Source organism: Salmo salar, unplaced genomic scaffold (assembly GCF_905237065.1).
Source record: "Salmo salar unplaced genomic scaffold, Ssal_v3.1, whole genome shotgun sequence".
NCBI lineage: Eukaryota > Metazoa > Chordata > Actinopteri > Salmoniformes > Salmonidae > Salmo > Salmo salar.
Window position 1 is genome coordinate 30559 of NW_025549450.1, and position 27158 is coordinate 57716.

Here is a 27158-nt window from a genome sequence, read left to right on the forward strand (position 1 = left end):
TTCCTTAATGTTACCCGTTAGATCATTTTCAGAGATGACATCACTTCTATGGGCTAGGTGGGACGGTAGCGTCCCACCTGCGGGACACAGCCAGTGAAATATCAGGGGCGGCAAATTGAAAAACAACAAAATGTCATTCAGCTTTCTCAAACATACGACTATTTTAAACCATTTTAAAGATACACGTCTCCTTGATGTAACCACATTGTCCGATTTTAAAAAGGCTTTACAGCGAAAGCAAAACATTAGATTATGTTAGGAGAGTACATAGACAAAAATAATCACACAGCCATTTTCCAAGCAAGGACATGTGTCAATAAAACCCAAAACACAGCTAAATGAAACACTAACCTTTGACGATCTTCATCAGATGACACTCCTAGGACATTATGTTACACAATACATGTATGTTTTGTTCCATAAAGTTCATATTTATATCCAAAAACAGCATTTTACATTGGCGCCTGACGTTCAGAAAATATTTTGCCTCCAATACTGCCGGTGAATCAGCACAGCAATTTACAAAAATTCTCATCATAAACGTTGATAAAATATTAAACTGTTATTCAAAGAATTATAGATGAACATCTCCTTTATGCAACCGCTGTGACAGATTTCAAAAAGGCTTCACGGGGAAAGCACACTTTGCAATAATCTGAGTACTGCGCTCAGAAAAATACACCAGGCTATACAGATACCCGCCGTTTTGGAGTCATTTAAAATCATAAATAGCATTAGAAATATTCACTTACCTTTGATCTTCATCAGAAGGCACTTCCAGGAATCCCAGGTCCACAATAAATGTTGTTTTGTTCGATAAAGTCCATAATTTATGTCCAAATAACTCCTTGTTGTTTGTGCGTTCAGTAAGCTAATCCAAATGTAGGAAGCGCACAGAAAATTTCACAACAAAAAGTTATATTTACGTTCGTTGAAACATGTCAAACGTTGTAAAACATCAATCTTTAGGGCCTTTTTAACCTGTTAGGGCTAGGGGGCAGTATTGACACGGCTGGATAAAAAACGTACCCGATTTAATCTGGTTACTACTCCTGCCCAGTAACTAGAATATGCATATAATTATTGGCTTTGGATAGAAAACACTCCAAAGTTTCTAAAACTGTTTGAATGGTGTCTGAGTATAACAGAACTCAAATGGCAGGTCAAAACCTGAGAGATTCCTTTACAGGAAGTGGCCTGTCTGACCATTTATTGTCTTTCTTTGACATCTCATTCCATTACAAAGGATCTCTGCGGTAACGTGACACTTCCCACGTCGTTATTGTACTCCACACTGCCCTTTCCCACCTGGACAAAAGGAACACCTATGTGAGAATGCTGTTCAATGACTACAGCTCAGTGTTTAACACCATAGTGCCCTCCAAGCTCCTCACTAATCTAAGGACCCAGGGAATAAACACCTCCCTCTGAAATCGACCACTGGACTTCCTGAAGGGCCGCACCCAGGTTGTGAGGTTTGGCAAAAACAAATCCGCCATGCTGAGCCTCAACACGGGGGGCCCCTTAGGGGTGTGTGCTTAGCCTTCTCCTGTTCTCCCTGTTCACCCAGGACTGCGTGGCAGCACATGACTCCAACACCATCATTAAGTTTGCCAATGACACGGCGGTGATCACTGACGATGACGAGACAGCTTAGAGACCTGGCAGTTTGGTGCCAGGACAAAAACCTCTCCCTCAACATCAGCAAGACAAAGGAGCTGATCATGGATTACAGGAAACTGAGGGTTGAGATGAACTGGCACCAGAGGGGAGTGGTGCCAGTGCCCGCAGTGGGGGTAGTGGAAGAGGACTGGGGCCTTTGTGGAGTGATGGAGGTTGAACCTTCAGTACAGGCAGCATTAGAGACAGCAGTGGGGGGGGGAATCCTCATCTTCTCTGTGGGGAATAACATAATTAATATAAAGGGATCAATATTGCTGTAAGATCATTACAGTTGACACATTTTACAAATCTACATTACTGTAATGCAAAATAAATACACAAAAAAAATGACACTTTGTTACAAATTCCCTGCTGGTGACATTAAGCACATCATCTCCTTCAGTGAGCTCCCTTCCCATACTGGACGTAGCAGGTCAAGGGAATTGTAAACTGGCCCTCACAACTGGCCAGGTGAGAGAGAGCAGCAGCAAGATCAGCTCTGTCCACAAAGCATCTCAGATTAGGAGTGCTGATCTAGGAGCAGTTTTCCATCATAATGAATACGATTATTTGGACAATGTCTGGACAGTGCTTCACACAGAGGTGTGAACACACACACACACACACACAAACAATGCAAACAATGGGACACAGAGACAAACGAGCCACAAGAGGGATGGGAAGTCCAGTCCAATCCTCTCTCTCCTCCCTCTGGAAGCATGCAGTGGGACTGTCAGGAGGGATGGGATGACAACGGGCCAAAAGAGTAAAGACATACTGGGCTAAAATGTACGAGTGAAATTAATTAACTTGTCAAATTAAAAGATTTGAATGTAGCTTTAACACATGAATACATATAGCTATCTGAAATGATTGATAATGTCATGAAAATGTAAAAAACACAAAATAAATGTAATATTATCTAAAGAATGAGTCTATACATCATAAATCAATGTGAGAATCAAAACATATGCCTTTGCCTGGCCACAGCTTCTTCTGCAACGAGGTAACTAGACTGTTTCACATAGTACTTTGTCAGCTTTAAAGTTTGCTGTTCAACAGTTTACCAGTTCTACCAGTTGAGCTTGAGTCTGCAGATATTTCCCATCTGTAAATATCCTCACTGTCAATCAGCTTTACTCCAGAGTTTTATGTGTTGACTTTGTGTCTGTATTCTGTTTGTACATTGTCTATTGCTGGCAGCAGCTATTCATTAAGTTACATTACAGGTAGGCCTATGTGCAAATGTACTTGTCAAATAAAGTGATTCTGATACCAGTATTTATTATTTTCCTGATGTGGAAGAGCCTGGGGGTCATTGTTAAGATCCTCTTTTTCCACAATGATTCTTAAATTTGACTTTGGTTGCCATTTACTTCAAATTCCTTTTTCATGTTACACTTCGTCAATCTTGGAAAGATACATACATTTCGTGGCGACAGGTAGTGGTTAGAGCGTTGGGCCAGTAACCGAAAATGTTGCTAGATCTAATCCCTGAGCTGACAATGTAAAAGTTTAGTCATTCTGCCCCTGAACAAGGCAGTTCCTAGGCTGTTCCTAGGCTGTTATTGTAAATAAGAATTTGTTCTTAACTGACTTGCCCAGTTAAATAAAGGTTAAATAAAAAATTGAAAAAAATTGTCTTACGTGACATTAGATAGTGTGACAGCCATTTGCTCTGATCTGTCTATTCTGTCGAGATACATAATAAAAATGTTGAGTTACGTAGAGTACCAGTTTGGACACACCTACTCATTCCAGGATTTTTCTATATTTTTACTATTTTCTACATTGTAGAATAATAGTAAAGACATCACAACTATGAAATAACACATATGGAATCAGTTAACAGCGTCTCATCCCGTCAGCGGGATCAAAATCCAGCGAAAAATCATATCGCCATTAGCATAACAAAATGTAATAATTTTTTTATTTTAATTAAAAATTTAGTTTTTTTTTTTTATAGATACACCTCTCCTGAATCGACCCACGTCGTCCGATTTCAAAAAGGTTTAACCTCTATGGGACCGGCGGGACGAATTCGTCCCACCTACGTAACATCCACTGCCAGCCTGTGGCGCGATTTTCAAAATCTTCAAAATCCTATTACTTCAATTTCTCAAACATATGACTATTTTACAGCCATTTAAAGATAAGACTCTCGTTAATCTAACCACACTGTCCGATTTCAAAAAGGCTTTACAACGAAAGCAAAACATTAGATTATGTCAGCAGAGTACCAAGCCAGAAATAATCAGACACCCATTTTTCAAGCCAGCATATAATGTCACCAAAACCCAGAAGACAGCTAAATGCAGCACTCACCTTTGATGATCTTCATCAGATGACAACCCTAGGACATTATGTTATACAATACATGCATGTTTTGTTCAATCAAGTTCATATTTATATCAAAAACCAGCTTTTTACATTAGCATGTGACGTTCAGAACTAGCATACCCCCCGCAAACTTCCGGGAATTCGCTAACATTTTACTAAATTACTCACGATAAACGTTCACAAAAAGCATAACAATTATTTTAAGAATTATAGATACAGACCTCCTCTATGCACTCGATATGTCCGATTTTAAAATAGCTTTTTGGTGAAAGCATATTTTGCAATATTCTAAGTACATAGCCCAGGCATCACGGGCTCGCTATTTAGACACCCGGCAAGTTTAGCACTCACCATAATCATATTTACTATTATAAAAGTTTGATTACCTTTTGTTGTCTTCGTCAGAATGCACACCCAGGACTGCTACTTCAATAACAAATGTTGGTTTGGTCCAAAATAATCCATCGTTATATCCGAATAGCGGCGTTTTGTTCGTATGCGTTCCAGACACTATCCGAAATGGTAAAGAAGTGTCGCGCGCATGGCGCAATTCGTGACAATAAAATTCTAAATATTCCATTACCGTACTTGAAGCATGTCAACCGCTGTTTAAAATCAATTTTTACGCCATTTTTCTCGTAGAAAGCGATAATATTCCGACAGGGAATCTACTTTTCGGCAAACAGAGGAAAAAATCACAAAGGCGGGGGCGGTCGGGTCACGCGCATAAGCCCAGAGTCCCTTGATCGGCCACTTGAGAAAGTGTATAATGTGTTTCAGCCTGGGGCTGGAATGACGACATTCTGTTTTTTCCCGGGCTCTGAGCGCCTATGGACGACGTGGGAAGTGTCACGTTAGAGCAGAGATCCTTAGTAAAAGATAGAGATGGAAAAGAAGTTCAAGAAATGGTCAGACAGGCCACTTCCTGTAAAGGAATCTCTCAGGTTTTGACCTGCCATTTGAGTTCTGTTATACTCACAGACACCATTCAAACAGTTTTAGAAACTTTAGGGTGTTTTCTATCCATATGTAATAGGTATATGCATATTCTAGTTACTGGGTAGGAGTGGTAACCAGATTAAATCAGGTATGTTTTTTATCCAGCCGTGTCAATACTGCCCCCTAGCCCTTTAAGAGTGTGCTCCTAATCTCAGCTCGTTACCTGTATAAAAGACACCTGGGAGCCAGAAATCTTTCTGATTGAGAGGGGGTCAAATACTTATTTCCCTCATTAAAATGCAAATCAATTTATAACATTTTTGACATGTGTTTTTCAGGATTTTTTGGTTGTTTTTCTGTCTCTCACTGTTCAAATAAACCTACCATTAAAATTATAGACTGATAATTTCTTTGTCAGTGGGCAAACGTACAAAATCAGCAGGGGATCAAATACTTTTTTCCCCTCACTGTATCTGACAAAGGTATTGATGTGAGTTTCTGTTCCTTTCTACACATTGTTTTCACCGTATCAATTGTGGCAGGTAATATCAGTCTCTGTAATAGCGTGTGGTTTCATAGCGTAGTGGGCGGAAATGTTTTCATGACAGACTTGAACTGATTCTCTCCTCTCTCCCCAAAGGTATGTGGTCTTCAACCACTTCAATGAAAGGCAAAACATGTAAGCTGAAGTTTCTGTTAATTTATTACACCCTAATGATGCTATAATGTGATGTGGATTTTCTGATTGATTCTTATTCACAGGGTTTGGTTTGACACTTCCAAAATACATATCCCAGTTGATGAGGACCAGAGGAACACCAGGTTAGTTGATATAAACTGAGAAATTCTGGCAACAAGTCATGGTACTTGATACTTTTAATAAACACTCCTTTCTATTTCCTTAATGTTACCCGTTAGATCATTTTCAGAGATGACATCACTTCTATGGGCTAGGTGGGACGGTAGCGTCCCACCTGCGGGACACAGCCAGTGAAATATCAGGGCGGCAAATTGAAAAACAACAAAATGTCATTCAGCTTTCTCAAACATACGACTATTTTAAACCATTTTAAAGATACACGTCTCCTTGATGTAACCACATTGTCCGATTTTAAAAAGGCTTTACAGCGAAAGCAAAACATTAGATTATGTTAGGAGAGTACATAGACAAAAATAATCACACAGCCATTTTCCAAGCAAGGACATGTGTCAATAAAACCCAAAACACAGCTAAATGAAACACTAACCTTTGACGATCTTCATCAGATGACACTCCTAGGACATTATGTTACACAATACATGTATGTTTTGTTCCATAAAGTTCATATTTATATCCAAAAACAGCATTTTACATTGGCGCCTGACGTTCAGAAAATATTTTGCCTCCAATACTGCCGGTGAATCAGCACAGCAATTTACAAAAATTCTCATCATAAACGTTGATAAAATATTAAACTGTTATTCAAAGAATTATAGATGAACATCTCCTTTATGCAACCGCTGTGACAGATTTCAAAAAGGCTTCACGGGGAAAGCACACTTTGCAATAATCTGAGTACTGCGCTCAGAAAAATACACCAGGCTATACAGATACCCGCCGTTTTGGAGTCATTTAAAATCATAAATAGCATTAGAAATATTCACTTACCTTTGATCTTCATCAGAAGGCACTTCCAGGAATCCCAGGTCCACAATAAATGTTGTTTTGTTCGATAAAGTCCATAATTTATGTCCAAATAACTCCTTGTTGTTTGTGCGTTCAGTAAGCTAATCCAAATGTAGGAAGCGCACAGAAAATTTCACAACAAAAAGTTATATTTACGTTCGTTGAAACATGTCAAACGTTGTAAAACATCAATCTTTAGGGCCTTTTTAACCTGTTAGGGCTAGGGGGCAGTATTGACACGGCTGGATAAAAAACGTACCCGATTTAATCTGGTTACTACTCCTGCCCAGTAACTAGAATATGCATATAATTATTGGCTTTGGATAGAAAACACTCCAAAGTTTCTAAAACTGTTTGAATGGTGTCTGAGTATAACAGAACTCAAATGGCAGGTCAAAACCTGAGAGATTCCTTTACAGGAAGTGGCCTGTCTGACCATTTATTGTCTTTCTTTGACATCTCATTCCATTACAAAGGATCTCTGCGGTAACGTGACACTTCCCACGTCGTTATTGTACTCCACACTGCCCTTTCCCACCTGGACAAAAGGAACACCTATGTGAGAATGCTGTTCAATGACTACAGCTCAGTGTTTAACACCATAGTGCCCTCCAAACTCCTCACTAATCTATGGACCCAGGGAATAAACACCTCCCTCTGAAATCGACCACTGGACTTCCTGAAGGGCCGCACCCAGGTTGTGAGGTTTGGCAAAAACAAATCCGCCATGCTGAGCCTCAACACGGGGGCCCCTTAGGGGTGTGTGCTTAGCCTTCTCCTGTTCTCCCTGTTCACCCAGGACTGCGTGGCAGCACATGACTCCAACACCATCATTAAGTTTGCCAATGACACGGCGGTGATCACTGACGATGACGAGACAGCTTAGAGACCTGGCAGTTTGGTGCCAGGACAAAAACCTCTCCCTCAACATCAGCAAGACAAAGGAGCTGATCATGGATTACAGGAAACTGAGGGTTGAGATGAACTGGCACCAGAGGGGAGTGGTGCCAGTGCCCGCAGTGGGGGTAGTGGAAGAGGACTGGGGCCTTTGTGGAGTGATGGAGGTTGAACCTTCAGTACAGGCAGCATTAGAGACAGCAGTGGGGGGGGGAATCCTCATCTTCTCTGTGGGGAATAACATAATTAATATAAAGGGATCAATATTGCTGTAAGATCATTACAGTTGACACATTTTACAAATCTACATTACTGTAATGCAAAATAAATACACAAAAAAAATGACACTTTGTTACAAATTCCCTGCTGGTGACATTAAGCACATCATCTCCTTCAGTGAGCTCCCTTCCCATACTGGACGTAGCAGGTCAAGGGAATTGTAAACTGGCCCTCACAACTGGCCAGGTGAGAGAGAGCAGCAGCAAGATCAGCTCTGTCCACAAAGCATCTCAGATTAGGAGTGCTGATCTAGGAGCAGTTTTCCATCATAATGAATACGATTATTTGGACAATGTCTGGACAGTGCTTCACACAGAGGTGTGAAACACACACACACACACACACAAACAATGCAAACAATGGGACACAGAGACAAACGAGCCACAAGAGGGATGGGAAGTCCAGTCCAATCCTCTCTCTCCTCCCTCTGGAAGCATGCAGTGGGACTGTCAGGAGGGATGGGATGACAACGGGCCAAAAGAGTAAAGACATACTGGGCTAAAATGTACGAGTGAAATTAATTAACTTGTCAAATTAAAAGATTTGAATGTAGCTTTAACACATGAATACATATAGCTATCTGAAATGATTGATAATGTCATGAAAATGTAAAAAAACACAAAATAAATGTAATATTATCTAAAGAATGAGTCTATACATCATAAATCAATGTGAGAATCAAAACATATGCCTTTGCCTGGCCACAGCTTCTTCTGCAACGAGGTAACTAGACTGTTTCACATAGTACTTTGTCAGCTTTAAAGTTTGCTGTTCAACAGTTTACCAGTTCTACCAGTTGAGCTTGAGTCTGCAGATATTTCCCATCTGTAAATATCCTCACTGTCAATCAGCTTTACTCCAGAGTTTTATGTGTTGACTTTGTGTCTGTATTCTGTTTGTACATTGTCTATTGCTGGCAGCAGCTATTCATTAAGTTACATTACAGGTAGGCCTATGTGCAAATGTACTTGTCAAATAAAGTGATTCTGATACCAGTATTTATTATTTTCCTGATGTGGAAGAGCCTGGGGGTCATTGTTAAGATCCTCTTTTTCCACAATGATTCTTAAATTTGACTTTGGTTGCCATTTACTTCAAATTCCTTTTTCATGTTACACTTCGTCAATCTTGGAAAGATACATACATTTCGTGGCGACAGGTAGTGGTTAGAGCGTTGGGCCAGTAACCAAAAATGTTGCTAGATCTAATCCCTGAGCTGACAATGTAAAGTTTAGTCATTCTGCCCCTGAACAAGGCAGTTCCTAGGCTGTTCCTAGGCTGTTATTGTAAATAAGAATTTGTTCTTAACTGACTTGCCCAGTTAAATAAAGGTTAAATAAAAAATTGAAAAAAATTGTCTTACGTGACATTAGATAGTGTGACAGCCATTTGCTCTGATCTGTCTATTCTGTCGAGATACATAATAAAAATGTTGAGTTACGTAGAGTACCAGTTTGGACACACCTACTCATTCCAGGATTTTTCTATATTTTTACTATTTTCTACATTGTAGAATAATAGTAAAGACATCACAACTATGAAATAACACATATGGAATCAGTTAACAGCGTCTCATCCCGTCAGCGGGATCAAAATCCAGCGAAAAATCATATCGCCATTAGCATTACAAAATGTAATAATTTTTTTATTTTAATTAAAAATTTAGTTTTTTTTGTTTTATAGATACACCTCTCCTGAATCGACCCACGTCGTCCGATTTCAAAAAGGTTTAACAGGAAAAGCAAATCATTAGATTATGTTAGAGGAGTCCATCGTAAAATGCAGCAACATAGCCATTTTCCGACCAACCACATGCATCACAAATAACCAAAAAACAGCTAAATGCAGCACTAACCTTTTACAAACTTCATCAGATGACACACCTAGGACATCATGTTACACAATACATGCATTCGTTTGTTCAATAAAGTTCATATTTATATATGAAAACAGCATTTTACATCGGCGTCTGACGTTGACTAACTATTTTCCCGTCAAATGCATCCAGGGAAACAGTGCTACATTTTACTGAATTACTATTCGAAAACATTTTTAAAATGTAATATTGTCATTCTAAGATTTATAGATGAATATCTCTTGAAGGCACCTGTCATACCAGATTTAAAAATAACTTTACTGGGTAATCACACTTAGCGATAAAAGGGGATGCGATACTCAGAAAATGACCTAGTAAATACAGCTCGGCGCCATCTTGGAACAATCGCATTTCACATCTAATGTTGTATAATATTGTCAATAATCCATTACCTTTAGTTGTCTTCATCAGAAAACACTTCCAGGAATCCCAGGTCCACAACAGATGTATTTTCGGTCGAAAAAGTCCATCGTTTATGTTCAATTAGCTTGCTGATGTGAATTATAGGCGATGACGTGAAGTTGAGTCCACAATTCAGAATTCCACTTCCTGGTTCAATCGGTCTCGGGGTTTTGACTGCCATATGAGTTCTGTTATACTCACAGACACCATTCAAACAGTTTTAGAAACTTTAGGGTGTTTTCTATCCATATATAATAAGTATATGCATGTCCTAGCTTCTGAGTTTGATTAGTAGGCCGTTGAAAATGGGAACACATTTTTTTCAAAATGCGCTGTGGCGCCCCCTATCCTAGGATATCCTCAAGAGGTTAAGAACAAATTATTATTTACAAGGACAGCCTACTCCTTCTTCCCCGTCAGGGAATTGAACCCCAGTCTCCTGTCCGCACTACACAGGGTTTCTTTAGCTAAATAGCCCAGTACTGTACTGCCGACCGTCACGTTGTACAGCGCCACATTTTCCGTTCCATCCTAACAGAAACTGTCACGATTCCCACCGACGGTGGCGCCCCCTCCTGCTCGGGTGGCGCTCGGCGGTCGTCGTCACCAGCCTATTAGCTGCCACCGATTTCCTTTTTTGGTTTTCCCTTTTTTTGGTTTTGGGCACCTGTGTTCAGTTTAGTTAACCTCTATGGGCTAGGCGGGACGAATTCGTCCCACCTACGTAACAGCCACTTGAAGCCTGTGGCGCGATTTTCAAAACCTTAAAAATCCTATTACTTCAATTTCTCAAACATATGACTATTTTACAGCTATTTAAAGACAAGACTCTCGTTAATCTAACCACACTGTCCGATTTCAAAAAGGCTTTACAACGAAAGCAAAACATTAGATTATGTCAGCAGAGTACCAAGCCAGAAATAATCAGACACCCATTTTTCAAGCTAGCATATAATGTCACAAAAACCCAGAAGACAGCTAAATGCAGCACTAACCTTTGATGATCTTCATCAGATGACAACCCTAGGACATTATGTTATACAATACATGCATGTTTTGTTCAATCAAGTTCATATTTATATCAAAAACCAGCTTTTTACATTAGCATGTGACGTTCAGAACTAGCATACTTCCGGGGAATTCGCTAACATTTTACTAAATTACTCACGATAAACGTTCACAAAAAGCATAACAATTATTTTAAGAATTATAGATACAGACCTCCTCTATGCACTCGATATGTCCGATTTTTAAATAGCTTTTTGGTGAAAGCACATTTTGCAATATTCTAAGTACATAGCCCAGGCATCACAGGCTAGCTATTTAGACACCCGGCAAGTTTAGCACTCACCAATATCAGCTTTACTATTATAAAAGTTTGATTACCTTTTGTTGTCTTCGTCAGAATGCACTCCCAGGACTGCTACTTCAATAACAAATGTTGGTTTGGTCCAAAATAATCCATCGTTATATCCGAATAGCGGCGTTTTGTTCGTGCGTCCCAGACACTATCTGAAATGGTAAATCAGGGTCGCGCGCATGGCGCAATTCGTGACAAAAAAAATCTAAATATTCCATTACCCTACTTCGAAGCATGTCAAACGCTGTTTAAAATCCATTTTTATGCCATTTTTCTCGTAAAAAAGCGATAATATTCCGACCGGGAATGTCCATTTAGCTAAACAGAGGAAAGTAAACAAAGCTTTCGGTCGACGCGGGCACGAGCCTGAGTCTCACAGTACTGTAACCAGCCACTACCCAAACGCGCTACTTTTTTTCAGCCAGAGCCTGCAAAGCCACGATTCCGCTTTTTGCCGCCTTCTGAGACCCTATGGCAAGCGTAGGAAGTTTCACGGGACAGCTAAGATCCTCACTCTTCAATAAACAGAGACAAGAAGAACGACACCTTGTCAGACAGGCCACTTCCTGCCTGAAACCTTGTCAGGTTTTTGCCTGCCAAATGAGTTCTGTTACACTCACAGACACCATTCAAACAGTTTTAGAAACTTTAGGGTGTTTTCTATCCATATGTAATAAGTATATGCATATTCTAGTTACTGGGTAGGAGTGGTAACCAGATTAAATCGGGTACGTTTTTTATCCGGCGGTGTAAATACTGCCCCCTAGCCCTAACAGGTTAATTAGCGGGGCTATTTAATTTAGCTGGCCCGCTTCCGTGTTGTGCGGGATTGTTTCTTGTCAGACGGCTTATGTTCGTGTCGGCGTTGTTTTACGCCGTATTTGTTTTCTCCCCTGTGTTTGGGAACATTTGTTTTTGTGTGAGTGTATATTAAAAACACCACTACCCTGTGTTCGCTGCTTCCTGCACCTCATTCCTCCACCACGACTACCAAGCCGTAACAGAAACCAAGAGGTTTTTTTATTTTTCATGGAATAGAAAACACCGTAATATTAATCAAATGAATTACTAGTCAAAAGTTACCAACCGCAAATCAGTCCTCCACAAACGTTTCATCGTTTAATCGTCAAATGATTATAAATGACGTGGCACACGCCGTAGTGCAGACTTTTGGTCTTCCACCAAAACCAATACCAAACCAATCAGGTGGTTGTTTTCGAAGCTTTGGACGTCATTGAACACATGTTTACGATAAAGCGATACAAGCATCGGCACACTGCTTCAAAATAAACTGCTTAGCGATTTCGATGCAGGTGTAACGGTCGTCGTATGAAAGGGACCAAGGCGCAGCGGGTTGAGTCCTCATGTTAACTTTTAATATAGAACACTGAAAACCAGCCCCACGCACCAGACTGGAGACGTCAGACACGTCGGACACTCTGGACGGGGCACTGTCGTCGGACACTCTGGACGGGGCACTGTCGTCGGACACTCTGGACGGGGCACTGTCGTCGGACACTCTGGACCGGGGCACTGTCGTCGGAAGCTCTGGACGGGGCACTGTCGTCGGAAGCTCTGGACGGGGCACTGTCGTCGGAAGCTCTGGACGGGGCACTGTCGTCGGAAGCTCTGGACGGGGCACTGTCGTCGGAAGCTCTGGACGGGGCACTGTCGTCGGAAGCTCTGGACGGGGCACTGTCGTCGGACGCTCTGGACGGGGCACTGTCGTCGGAAGCTCTGGACGGGGACTGCGCACTGAAAGCCTGGTGCGTGGGGCTGGTAGTGGAGGTACCAGACTTGAGACACGCACCCCAAGGCTAGTGCGGGGAGCAGGAACAGGACGATTTGGACTGGGCTGACGCACTGGAGGCCTGGTGTGTGGGGCTAGTACTGGAGATGCCAGACTGGAGACACGCACCCCAAGGCTAGTGCGGAGAGCAGGAACAGGACGAGTTGGACTGGGCTGACGCACTGGAGGCCTGGTGCGTGGTGCTGGCTTTGGATGTGCCAGACTGGATTTCACGCACCTCAGGGCTAGTGCGAGGAGCAGGAACAGGATACACTGGACCGTGAAGGCGCACTGGCGGTCTTGAGCGCAGTACTGGTACCACCCTTACTGGCTGGATGCCCGCTTCCCCCTGGTAAATGCAGGGCGCTGGCACCGCGCACACCGGCCTGTGAATGCTCGGCCTCGACGCCGTGCGCATCACCCCATAGCACGGGGCCTGACCAGTAACAAGCTATTTCCGATAAGCACGGGGAGTTGGCTTGGGGCTTAACCCTGGCCCAGCCAAACTACCCGTGTGCCCCCCCCCGTTGGGCCCGCTCTTCACTCCACTTTCGCCGTTTCTCCCTTGCTGTCTCCACCTGTTTCCATGGCAGGGTCTTGTCCCCTGCCATTACCTCCTCCCATGTCCAAAATGTCCTCCACTCCCTTCTCTCCCTGGCCCAGGATCCTTCCTCTTCCTGGGCCCCGCTGCTTGGTCCGCTGGTGGTGGGAAGTTCTGTAACGGTCGTCGTATGAAAGGGACCAAGGCGCAGCGGGTTGAGTGCTCATGTTAACTTTTAATATAGAACACTGAAAACACAAAACAATATACAAACCTCAATCACTCTTACTTAAAGAGTCTTAACGTTACTAAATGTCACAGCCTCTGGAGAACACACCACTACCTAATTAGGCTCCTGCAACTTTTTTGCGAAATAATCTAACTTAACCTACTTTATAGCACTTTTTACAACAAACGTTTCTTTCTAATACAATATTGTAACTTTCTATGTGAAAATGCCGAGTAATAAGCGACCAAAGGACAATAAATCCACTTCGGAGGCCTACTCCCGCCAAACAACGAGACAGACATGGCGGAAGGCACAGGTAACAACGTGACACTTACAGAACTTACCCGGGCTTTGGGAGAACTACGTGTTGCTATAGCTGAGGATCTTAAGGCTACTATTGCTGAACTGGACACTAAAATTGAGAGCACCATTCGAACGGTCGCCTCGCAGGGCCAGAGTATTGTGGACCTTGAGAAAGCCTCTGAATTCAACGCTGGTAGGATCGACGAGTTGGAGAAGCTATGCACGTCATTGCAGGATAGTGTGCAGAGGCTTTCTGTGAAAGTGGTCGACCTGGAGGGTCGATCCAGACGTCAGAACCTTCGCGTTGTTGGGCTGGCAGAGGGGATAGAGGCTGGCTCTCGCCCCACCGACTTCTTCGCCAAGCTATTGAAGGATGCAATGGGATCGGATGTTTTGGCTTCAGATCCCCAACTGGACCGTGCACATCGCGCCCTTGTCCCAGTGCCTCGACCGGGCCAACGTCCTCGCCCAGTAATCATCTGCTGTCACAGTTTCAAGACCAAGGATCTTATCCTGCGCGAGGCTCGAATGAGGGGCAACCTGTTACATAAAGGGCACCCCTTCCGTGTCTACGAGGATAATGCGCCCGATGTGGCAAAGCACCGCGCCGGCTACAGAGATGTCATGACCAAACTCTACAAACTCCATCTTCGCCCAGCCTTGCTCTTCCCTGCAAGACTAAGAATTACCCCGCCTTCCGGAGAGAAGATTTGGCTCTCCTCGATTTTGGACGCAGAGAAGTTTATCCGGGAATATACGCCAATCCCCCGTACAGGTTAGAGTGCCTTGTCATTGTGTGTTAGGGTCTGCTCATGGACTCGAACCCATACTATACCATAACGGGTGAAACCGTACTAAACGGTCTCGACAGGGCTTGCCGAACATGTAACACGCTGAGATGACCAATGGAGGGCGGTTAGAGCTCTCATTTAACGTCAGTTTCACTTTAATTCCGACTGGGTTCGTGGTGGTGCCTGTTTGGGAGGCCTTCCAGGTCTGATCATTGACACTTTCGGATGGATATACTTATGTTCCCCCATTTTTGTTTTGTTTCGTTATTTATTTTTCAATTATTACATTATTCCTATTACCATACCAGTTAGTTATTGCTTGCGGAGGTCTGGGGGTGATGGCTGGGAAGGGGCAGACGCAGACACCTGGATAGCAAGTTGATGTTTTGTGCTGTTCTGCCTTTGTCATAGCCTGGCCTGCTCTCACGATTAGATTCCCACCAGACCTCCGTGGGGCTTGTGTCTGTGTAGGTGTGCGTACATGTAATTACTATGTGTACTTTATTATTATTTTCTCTTAGCTTTTTAGTATTAGGTATGTGTATATTTTAAATTAGTGTAGATTACTATTCTGGGGTGTGTATGTAGACGTGTGTATGTGTGTGTGTGTGTGTGTGTGTACCTGTGTATATATATATTTTTTTAAATATTTATTTCTATAAGTATATATTTTTGGGTGTATGTGCATAAGTGTATGTGTGTGTGTATGTATGCACGTGTGTACGTATGTGGGTATGCGTGTATATACTTGCGCATGGGTGTGTGTAGGTAGGTATGCACGTGTGTGTGTGTGTATATATGGGCACGTGTGTGTATGTATGTATGTATGTATGTATGTATGTATGTATGTATATGTACAAGTGGGTATGTGTATGGATGGATGTATGTGTATGTGTGTGTGTATATAGGTATGTATGTATGTATGTGTGTATGTATGTATGTATGTATGTATGTATGTATGTATGTATGTATGTATGTATGTATGTATGTATGTATGTATGTATGTATGTATGTATGTATGTATGTATGTGTATATATATGTGTATGTGTATGTATGTGTATGTGTATATATATATCACTATTGTTTTTTTAGAAGGGGGGAAAAAATGTATTTTTATTATTATTATTATTTTTTTTTTTTATTGGGGGGTACGTTCAATTTATCGAAATCCTTGTTCCCATCTCCTAACCCACAATATGTAATTGTACTGCTGTCTATCTCGGTTGCGGATGGTTTATGTTTAGACCGGCATTGCTTAGCAATGTAATCTTGTGATGCTATATCTTGCTTTTCTCAGGGATTGACCCAAGATGAAGCTTAAGTGCACAATATGTTTAAGTTGCAACTTATTCTGTTTAGGTTTAATAGATGCTAATTGAACACTTTAATCGCGGGAGCCTCCTCAGTTCAGATGTTAGTAGAAGTTCTAGGATAATGAGAGGTGAACGTACAGTTGGGATTTTATTTTTGTTTTACCTCTTGTTCGAGGTCGCGCCGTGCTTTTTTGGCATCGGCCAGACAATGTGTTTATTATTTTTATTTTCATGTTTTTTTTCTCTCCTTTTTGTGTATGCCTGTTAAATGTGGGTTGATGGGAGGGGTAAATGTTGGGGTAAGTAGGGGAATAGGGTGGAGAGTAAAGGTGCTTGCAGGGGGAGGGGTGGGTTGGATACTGCTCGGGTGTAGGTGCTACATATGCTGATCGTGATAGTTTGGTGCACTTTCTTACCTTTTTAGTAACTTACATGCTATGCAGGCCACCATAGGAACTACAAATGAGAGGAGGGCGGGGCTTACATTCACTTCCTGGAATGTCAAGGGTTTAAATGAACCAATTAAGAGAGGCAAGGTCCTAGCCCACTTGAAAGCACTCTCGTCTGATATTATATTTTTGCAAGAAACCCATCTGAAAAACAATTCTCATAACAGACTTAAATGTAAGTGGGTGGGGCAAGTGTATCACTCTAACTTCTCTGCCAAAACGAGAGGCACAGCGATTCTGGTATGGAAAGGAATTCCCTTTCAACATAAAACCACTATTGTGGACAAAGAGGGTCGTTATGTGATCGTAATAGGAGAGATCCACTCTACTTCTGTAACTCTACTTAATATCTATGGGCCAAACATTGATAACCCCTCTTTTTTCAAAAGAGTCCTTGCCCTGATTCCAGATATCTCCCATACTAACCTGGTCATTGGAGGAGACCTCAACTGTGTACTAGACCAATATTTGGATAGATCCTCTACCCGGCGAACCCCTACCTCCTATTCAAGCGAATTCTTCAATACCTACATAAAAAATGCGAACTTATTTGATATATGGAGGATCTCTAACCCTACGGGTAGGGAATACTTCTTTTACTCTCATGTTCACAATGTTTATAGTCGAATTGACTACTTTTTGGTTGATGCTAAACTACTCCCCTATACCTGTAATGTGAGGTATCATGATATTATAATCTCTGACCACAGTCCACTCACCTTCTCCCTGAGATTGGGTGACATCGTACCAAACGAGAGGGTCTGGAGGTTGAATCCTCAGCTCCTCACAGAACAAACATTCTGTGAACATCTTAAAGATCAAATTACATTTTTCTTTGATACCAACGACAACACAGAGACTTCCCCAGCATTATTGTGGGAAACACTGAAGGCTTATTTGAGAGGCTGTATCATCTCCTTTCAGACTGCCAGGAGTAGGCAAAACAGAAGAGAATTGGTAGAATTGGAGGGACAAATTCACTTACTGGATAGGGAGAATGCTAGACACCCATCTAGGGAGAAACATAAAAAAAATTATGTCTTTAAAATTGAAATACAATCAGATCCTCTCTGCTAAAATTGCTAAATCTTTTCTCTATGCCAAGCAAAAATATTTTCAGTTTGGTGACAAACCACACAAACTACTCGCCAGACAACTTCGTAAGAATGATTCACAAAGTTAAATCTGCATCTGGGGAATTACTCTCTTCCCCCAAAGACATAAATGACAGATTCCGTCAGTTTTATGAGACTTTATATACATCTAAAGCGGATCCTAACCCCTTAATTATGCAAAACTTTTTGGAGAACTGTAATCTTCCTGCCCTGAACCAGGAAGACTCTAACTTCCTGAATAAGGAAATATCTCTTGAAGAAATTACAGAAACAATAAAATCTCTAAAGAGTGGCAAGACCCCGGGCCCAGATGGATACCCGAGTGAATTCTACAAAACATTCAGCAACATGCTCTCTCCCTACCTACACAAAATGTTGGTTCAGGCCAACGAGGATGGAGTGCTCCCATCCACTTTGGATGAGGCGTTTATTACAGTTATACATAAGAAGGGTAAGGATCCGGAAGAGGTAGGGTCATACAGACCAATATCCCTCCTTAATACAGACCAAAAGATTTTAGCAAAAACTTTGGCTAACAGGCTGAGCACTTTAATTGGCAAATTGGTCCATTCAGACCAGACCGGCTTTATCCCTAACAGAAACTCATTCTTCAATCTCAGGCGCCTATTCAACATTATGTATTCTCAGAGGTTACCTAACGTGGACCTAGCCGTTATATCTCTTGACGCTGAAAAGGCCTTTGACCAAGTTGAGTGGCCCTATCTATTCAAGGTCCTACAGAAATTTAATATTGGAGATGGGTTCATAAAGTGGATCCAGCTTTTATATAGGAACCCCTGTGCGAGAATACTCACTAACCAATCATTGTCGCCCCGATTTAACCTTCACAGAGGGACAAGGCAGGGTTGTGCGCTGTCGCCTATGCTCTTCGCCCTAATTATTGAACCTCTCGCTCAAGCGATCAGATCTCATGCAGCAATACACGGCTATAATACTAAACATACTCTAAATAAGATTTCCCTATACGCAGATGACATTCTCCTCTATGTAACAGAACCCCAAGATAGTATTCCAGCTATTCTAGAGGTGATTAATTTGTTTGGTACCTTCTCGGGATACAGAATAAATTGGAACAAGAGTGAATTAATGCCCATTCGGTTGCAAAACACCTCCTGGCTAGAACATCTTCCAGTTAAGCTATCTTCAGATAAATTTACCTACCTTGGAATTGTAGTTACCAAACAATACTCCTTACTATTTAAAGAGAATTTCCCCTCCCTGATGCAAAAACTTAAGGCAAACATACAATTTTGGAGAACTCTCCCAATTTCTCTGCTCGGAAGAATTAATGCCATTAAAATGGTCTTCCTCCCACAACTGCTCTACCTATACCAGAACATCCCAATATTCATACCTAAATCCTTTCATAAACAACTGGACTCTATTATCAATCCTTTCATCTGGGATTATAAAACACACAGGATAGGTAAAAAACACCTCTGTAAATCCAAGATGGAAGGAGGATTGTCTCTCCCAAACTTTATATTTTACTACTGGGCCGCCAACCTCCGCGCTGTTACGTTTCTGCTGGATGACGCACTCCCGCCATCCAGCTGGCTTAGTATGGAGCGAGAGGAGTGCCACCCCTTCTCTATTGGTGCTGTGATTTTGTCACCTGTCAATCTGGAGATGTCACTTTACCGTAACAATCCTATTATACATAGCACAGTCCGAATCTGGAAGCAAATTAAAGTCCACTTTGATCTTAGACCAATATCGTTCATGCTTCCTGTTGCCAGGAATCCCTCCTTTGCCCCCTCTAACCTTGATAACACCTTTGAGCGGTGGGGAGAGTTGGGGATAAGTACCATAGGGGATTTATATATAGGGTGAACCTTTGCTTCCTTTGAATCGCTGAGGGAAACTTATAATCTTCCCAGAAGTAACTTTTTCAGATACCTACAGATTAGAGACTATGTTAGAAAATACCTCCCAACATTTGGGAATGCTAAACCTTCCACGTTTGACGGATGCATACAAATATGCCCCACCTCAGACAAACTGATATCTCGTATATATGATGCTTTTCAATCTGTTAGCGCACCCTCTACTGATGCCATTAAGGCAAAATGGGAGGAAGAACTAGGTACTGACATTTCGGTGGCAGACTGGGAAGATAGCTTGGTGTATATCCACACCTGCTCCATTAACTCCAGACATCGTCTCATACAATTCAAGGTATTACACAGATTACACTATTCCAAAACCAAACTGCATAGGATATTTCCTGGTACATCCCCCTATGTGTGATAAATGTCAGGCTGAGCAGGGTACACTACTCCACTGCTTTGCCCTATGCTCTAACTTGTATGGGTATTGGTGTGGAATTTTTGGGGTCCTCTCTGAAGTTCTGGAGACTTCAATAGACCCAGACCCGCTTCTGATAATCCTGGGAGTGTCCGATTCCCTAAACGGATTAACCAACTCCCAAAAACAACTCATCTCTTACAGTCTCATTTCGGCAAAAAATTAATCTTGTTGTTTTGGAAAAAGAGGGAAGCGCCCTCTACCAAATTATGGCTCAGCGAATTGGCAAACACTGTACACTTAGAAAGAATTAGATATATTTTGAACAATAAATTATCAACATTTGATCAAATCTGGCAGCCTTTCCTCTCTTACTTGGACCAGGCGGCTCTGTGAATTTGCACTTAACGCACTCTTCATTGTCATACGGTAATCTACCTTTGGGCAGCGTGTGCTGGCCCCGCCACCCGAGCAGTTGGGAGGGGAATAGGGTGGAATAAGGGGGGATAAAGTGGGGTATAAGTGGGGGGCTACATCGACCCTTTTTAAAATTTTTTATTATTATTTTTTTTTTTCTACCTGTCCTTGTTTTGTATGTCTTGTTTTGTATTATTTGTTTTGTGCCCAGAACTCTGGGTCTTTTGGTTAATGTCTGTTCTCTTATGTTTAGATAAGAACTGTAAACTTGTCTTTTATTATACACCATTCTTGTGTATTCAATAATATATCGTATGAAAGGGACCAAGGCGCAGCGGGTTGAGTGCTCATGTTAACTTTTAATATAGAACACTGAAAACACAAAACAATATACAAACCTCAATCACTCTAACTTAAAGAGTCTTAACGTAACTAAATCTCACAGACTCTGGAGAACACACCACTACCTAATTACCAACCCCCAAATCAGTTCTCCACAAACTTCATGTTTACGTCCAAGGGTGAAACCATGTGGATTAAAAAACTACACGGAAATTATACAAATGTTATTATCGCAACCACCCTTATACATTTTTTTTAAAAGCAACCTAGATTAGACTGGGTTGACTGGAACGAACTACAAAAATCTCTGAAACTGGAAACACTTATCTCCCTCACTGGCTTTAAGCACCAGCTGTCAGAGCAGCTCACAGATCACTGAACCTGTACATAGCCCATCTATAATTTAGCCCAAACAACTACCCCTTCCCCTACTGTATTTATTTATTTTATTTATTTTATATTTCTACTTTGCACTTTCTTCTACTACAAATCTACCATTCCAGTGTTTTACTTGCTATATTGTATTTACTTTGCCACCATGGTCTTTTTTTTGCCTTTACCTCCCTTATCTCACCTCATTTGCTCACATTGTACATAGACTTATTTTTCTACTGTATCATTGACTGTATGTTTGTTTTACTCCATGTGTAACTCTGTGTTGTTGTATGTTGTCGAACTGCTTTTCTTTATCTTGGCCAGGTCGCAATTGTAAATGAGAACTTGTTCTGAACTTGCCTACCTGGTTAAATAAAGGTGAAACAAAACAAAATAAAAAAATGAACTACTATCCTATTATTCAATTTTTTAATGAATTATTATCCAAAGAAAAGATATAAAAGGTTCTCCACAGCCCAAAAAAGGTTTCCCTTATAGTGAAGTTAAAACCCCTTTTTGGTACTAGCACCTTTTTTGAGAGAGCAATAACATCAGCCCATATCTTCATTAACTAATGAATTACGTTTTGTTCTCCCAGGCTATTGTACAAGCAGCCCAGTGTCTTGGTGGGGTGAGTAGTGTTACCTTATGTTAGTTACTTATCATTGTTAACTTCCACATCAGCGTGTAGCCTAGTATACCACACATCTTTTCAAGGACCTTTATTTGAAAAACAATTGAGATAATAATCAGTACAACACATTCCAGCTTGATCTGTATATCTGTAAACATTGAGATCATAATCAGTACAACACATTCCAGCTTGATCTGTATATCTGTAAACATTGAGATCATAATCAGTACCACACATTCAGGCTTGATCTGAATATCTGTAAACATTGAGATCATAATCAGTACCACACAGTCAGGCTTGATCTGTATATCTGTAAACATTGAGATCATAATCAGTACCACACAGTCAGGCTTGATCTGAATATCTGTAAACATTGAGATCATAATCAGTACAACACAGTGAGGCTTGATCTTGTTATCTGTTTCTTTAGTCGTACTGATGTGGTGGCAGTCACCCCATGGTTGGCACCCATCGTCTGGGAAGGAACCTTTGACCCTGACCTCGTTGACATAATCTACAAGTCCATGAACCTCACCATAGCAACCACAGTGTTTGCCGTTGGAAAGTGAGTAGCCTACAACTTTTCCCAAATATTCAAAAGGGAAGTTAAACTATCATTATTTTTACAACATTGAAACTACACTGAGTGTACAAACATTATGAACACGTGCTTTCTCCATAACAGACTGACCAGGTGAATCCAGGTGAAAGCTATGATCCCTTATTGATGTCACTTGTTAAATCCACTTCAATCAGTGTAGACGAAGGGGAGGAGACAGGTTAAAGAAGGATTGTTAAGCCTCGACACAATTGAGACATGGATTGTGTATGTGTGCCATTCCGATGGTGAATGGGCAAGACAACAAAAAACCACTCAGTGTATGAGGACATAACCAGCTAATGTCACATGGCAGGTAATACAATATCATGATGTCATGATTCACAGCTTGGCTAAGATTTGAATAACTGTATACTTTGTTTATTTCCTGGTAGACTGTAATTTCTGGTCAGAAACGGTTGAGTAGGTCCTATACAGTCCTATGAGAATGACCATACAGTTACAGAGGGTTTCTGGCATCAGAATCGCAGGAGCCTGATACTGCCATTGTGCACTTGAGCAAGGCACCTTAAACCCTTATGTTATGTACAGGTAACTGACAAAATAGTGGAAAACACTAGTAAATGAGGGATACAAAGTATATTGAATGTAGGTGCTTCCACACAGGTGTGGTTTCTGAGTTAATTAAGCAATGAACGTCCCATTATGCTAACGGTCATGTATAAAAAGGCTGGGCTGACCATTATTTCAGTCATTCTTTTTGCTACCATGGCTATGCCCCCAGATCAACAAGCCATTTACAGGGCACAAGTGGCCATCTAATGGTTTGATGAGCATGAAAACGATGTAAACCATATGCCAGTCACCAGATCTCAAACCAAATGAGCCTGAGATAGTGTTTCCACCACCATCAACAAAACACCAAATTATCCCTCCGATAGAGTTTCAGACACTTGTAGAATCTTTGCCAAGGTGCATTAGAGCTGTTCTGGTGGCTGTTGGTGGCTGGTGGTGGCCCAAGGTGGCTGGTGGTGGCCCCAGGTGGCTGGTGGTGGCGGCCCCAGGTGGCTGGTTGTGGCGGCCCAATGTGGCTGGTTGTGGCCAAGGTGGCTGGTGGTGGCCAAAGGTGGCTCGTGGTGGCCCAAGGTTGCTGGTGGTGGCCCAAGGTTGCTGGTGGTGGTGGCCCAAGGTGGCTGGTGGTGGTCAAGGTGGCTGGTGGTGGCCAAAGGTGGCTCGTGGTGGCCCAAGTTGTTGGGGCCCAAGGTGGCTGGTGGTGGTGGCCCAAGGTTGCTCGTGGTGGCCAAAGGTGGCTCGTGGTGGCCCAAGGCTGCTGGTGGTGGCCCAACTCTCTATTAAGTACCCTTTATGTTGATGTTTCCTATATTTTGTCAGTTACCTGTGTGTCTTTAAATTCTGACAGATACGTCCGCTTTCTCCAAGATTTCCTGGAGACAGCAGAGAAGCACTTCATGGTCGACTTCAACGTGCGCTACTATGTTTTCACTGATCGTCCCGATGATGTTCCATCAGTGAACCTGTCCCAGGGGAGACATTTGAGTGTGATCCAGGTCCCAGGTTCAAACCGCTGGCAGGAGATATCAGCCCGGAGGATGGAGATCATCCAGACAGCCATCGAACGTCAGATCAGCAGGGAGGCCGACTACATCTTCTGTCTGGACGTGGACAGCAAGTTCCACGCTCGCTGGGGGCCGAGTCTCTGGGCAGGCTGGTTGCTGTGATTCACCCATGGTTTTACCAGGAGACCCGTGACCACTTCACATCCGAACGGCGCCCAGCCTCGACAGCCTACATCCCCATGGATGAGGGAGACTACTACTACGCCGGGGCTGTGTTCGGAGGGTCCGTGGAGGATGTGTACACACTAACAAAGGTTTGTCGGAACCAGCTTGAAGAGGACGCGAGGAATTCCATCGAGGCTGCCTGGCAGGAGGAGAGTCACCTCAACAGGTACCTGCTTTACAACAAGCCCAGCAAGCTGTTGTCTCCAGAGTACCAGTGGGATGACAAGAAGACCAAAACCAATGAGGTCAAAGTCATTCGCTTCTCTTCTATCATTAAAAACTATGCTGAAATTCGTCCCAATGAATAGGACTTGGAAGTGGATATTCGACCGGCAGAAGAAAAACGAGAATTAATTGATTATGGTTAATGTTAGGTTAAGGTTAAGTTCAGGTATAGCTTCACTGAGGTTTGGGTTAAGGTTAGGGAAAGGCATAAAATGTGACATTGGGTATCTGTACAGCTGCCTGGCGCCACTCATTTTCTGGACCATAAAACTATTATTTTAAATTGTATCAGTTAGTTTGTTGTAGTTTTGGGATAAAAACGTTCTTCCCTTATAGGAAAATATTTGTTTTTTCATTACCTTTTTCATCCTGTATTCTGTAGCCTATCTACTGTGTATGTTGATTACTGGGAACAATCTCAATAAATATATATATTTTTAAAAATATTACGATTGTGTATTTTTCTTGAAATAAATATTTAACCGCTTTCAGAATGTTTGTGTATTTCCCTACATGTTATATTTTCTATCGCCTAACTAAAAACAACTTTTCCCCTTTGACAAGGATATGAGGTGTATGATTAACAAACCTCTTAAGGATCCGCCCCTTTTTAAATTTTAGCCTAAAATGAAGCAAGGATATGCATACTCTTGGTACCATTTGAAAGGAAACACTGAAGTTTGTGGAAATGTGAAAGGAATGTAGGAGAATATAACACATTAGATCTGGTAAAAGATAATACAAAGAAAAAAACAACAACATTTTTTTGTATTTTTTTGGTACCGTCATCTTTGAAATGCAAGAGAAAGGCCATAATGTATTATTCCAGCCCAGGCGCAATTTAGATATTGCCCACTAGATGGCAGCAGTGTATGTGCAAAGTTTTAGTCTGATCCAATGAACCATTGCATATGTTGAAATTTTGTATCAAGACTGCCCAAATGTGCCTAATGTGTTTATTAATAACTATGTTCAAAACTGTGCAGTCTTCTCAAACAATAGCATGGTATTATTTCACTGTAATAGCTTCTGTAAATTGGACAGCGCAGTTAGATTAACAAGAATTTAAGCTTTCTGCCAATATCAGATATGTCTGTGTCCTGGGAAATGTTCTTGTTAATTACAACCTCATGCTAATCACATTAGCCTACGTTAGCTCAAACATCCCTCAGGGGACCCACCAATCCTGAAGTAGTTTTAACAGCACTATCATCAAGGCAGGTCCTACAGGCTCTAGTTGTGTTGTACCTGGACTACTGTTCAGTCTTATGGTCAGGTGCCACAAAAAAGGACTTAGGAAAATTGCAATTCGTTCAGAACAGGGCAGCATGGCTGGCCCTTGGATGTACACAGAGAGCTAATATTACTAATATGCATGTCAATCTCTCCTGGCTCAAAGTGGAGGAGAGATTGACTTTGTCACTGCTTGTATTTATGAGAGGTATTGACATGTTGAATGCGCCGAGCTGTCTGTTTGAAGTACTGGCTCACAGCTCGGACACCCATGTATACCCCACACGACTTGCCACAAGAGGTCTCTTCACAGTCCCCAAGTCCAGAACAGACTATGGAAGGCACACAGTACTAAATAGAGCCATGACTACATTCCACATCAAGTAACTAATGGAAGCAGTAAAATTAGATTTAAAAAACAGAAAAACAAACACCATATGGAACAGTGGGGACTGTGAAGCAACACAAACATAGGCACAGACACATGCATACACACACACTCGTTAGCATATGCACTATACACACATGTACATAATGGATTTTGTGGTAATGTTTTTGAAATTGTATAAACTGCCTGAAATTTGCTGGACCCCAGGAAGCGTAGTTGCTGCCTTGGCAGCAACTAATGGGGATCCATAATAAACCCCAGGAAGAGTAGCTGCTGCCTTGGCAGGAACTAATGGGGATCCATAATAAACCCCAGGAAGAGTAGCCGCTGCCTTGGCAGGAACTAATGGGGATCCATAATAAACCCCAGGAAGAGTAGCTGCTGCCTTGGCAGGAACTAATGGGGATCCATAATAAACCCCAGGAAGAGTAGCTGCTGCCTTGGCAGGAACTAATGGGGATCCATAATAAACCCCAGGAAGAGTAGCTGCTGCCCTGGCAGGAACTAATGGGGATCCATAATAAACCCCAGGAAGAGTAGCCGCTTCCTTGGCAGCAACTAATGGGGATCCATAATAAACCCCAGGAAGAGTAGCTGCTGCCTTGGCAAGAACTAATGGGGATCCATAATAAACCCCAGGAAGAGTAGCTGCTGCCTTGGCAGGAACTAATGGGGATCCATAATAAACCCCAGGAAGAGTAGCTGCTTCCTTGGCAGCAACTAATGGGAATCCATAATAAACCCCAGGAAGAGTAGCCGCTGCCTTGGCAGCAACTAATGGGGATCCATAATAAACCCCAGGAAGAGTAGCTGCTGCCCTGGCAGGAACTAATGGGGATCCATAATAAACCCCAGGAAGAGTAGCTGCTTCCTTGGCAGCAACTAACTGGGATCCATAATAAACCCCAGGAAGAGTAGCTGCTGCCTTGGCAGGAACTAATGGGGATCCATAATAAACCCCAG

General features: G+C 42.1%; 1 pseudogene; it reads left to right on the forward strand.

Moving 5' to 3' along the window:
• The window catches only part of LOC123738274 (globoside alpha-1,3-N-acetylgalactosaminyltransferase 1-like), a 39503-nt pseudogene extending 14846 nt beyond the window's left edge, over nt 1-24657 (forward strand).
• Nucleotides 24658-27158: the final 2501 nt, after the last annotated feature.